This window comes from Theobroma umbraticum, unplaced genomic scaffold (assembly GCF_002168275.2).
Source record: "Theobroma umbraticum cultivar Fairchild unplaced genomic scaffold, ASM216827v3 scaffold_20.0, whole genome shotgun sequence".
Classification (NCBI taxonomy): domain Eukaryota; kingdom Viridiplantae; phylum Streptophyta; class Magnoliopsida; order Malvales; family Malvaceae; genus Theobroma; species Theobroma umbraticum.
The window spans coordinates 7,353,462-7,353,779 of record NW_018397266.1 but is presented as its reverse complement, the minus strand read 5'-3'; positions in this window follow the sequence as shown (position 1 = coordinate 7,353,779).

The following is a 318-nucleotide window of genomic DNA, read 5'->3' as shown; positions in this document are numbered from 1 at the left end:
ATCAGCTAGCTGACAACACATTACCTAAACATATCATATATGTTTCGCCTAGCCTTTGCCTCCAGTTTCCATAATAATCAAGTTTCCAAGCATCCAAAATTTATGAAACTAGTTAAGTAAGACTTACCAATATCTCAAACATACTCGTGTAAAAGTGTGGCCTTGAGTGTGCTCAACAAGCTTCCGATTAAAAGAGCAACCAGGTTATCTTGCTATACGGTGGAAGGTTACTTAATTATACGTGGTATGTGACTCAATATTTATCGAGGGATTTTATCCTTTTCATTTTATTAAGGTCTCATTTGATTAGCATGCATA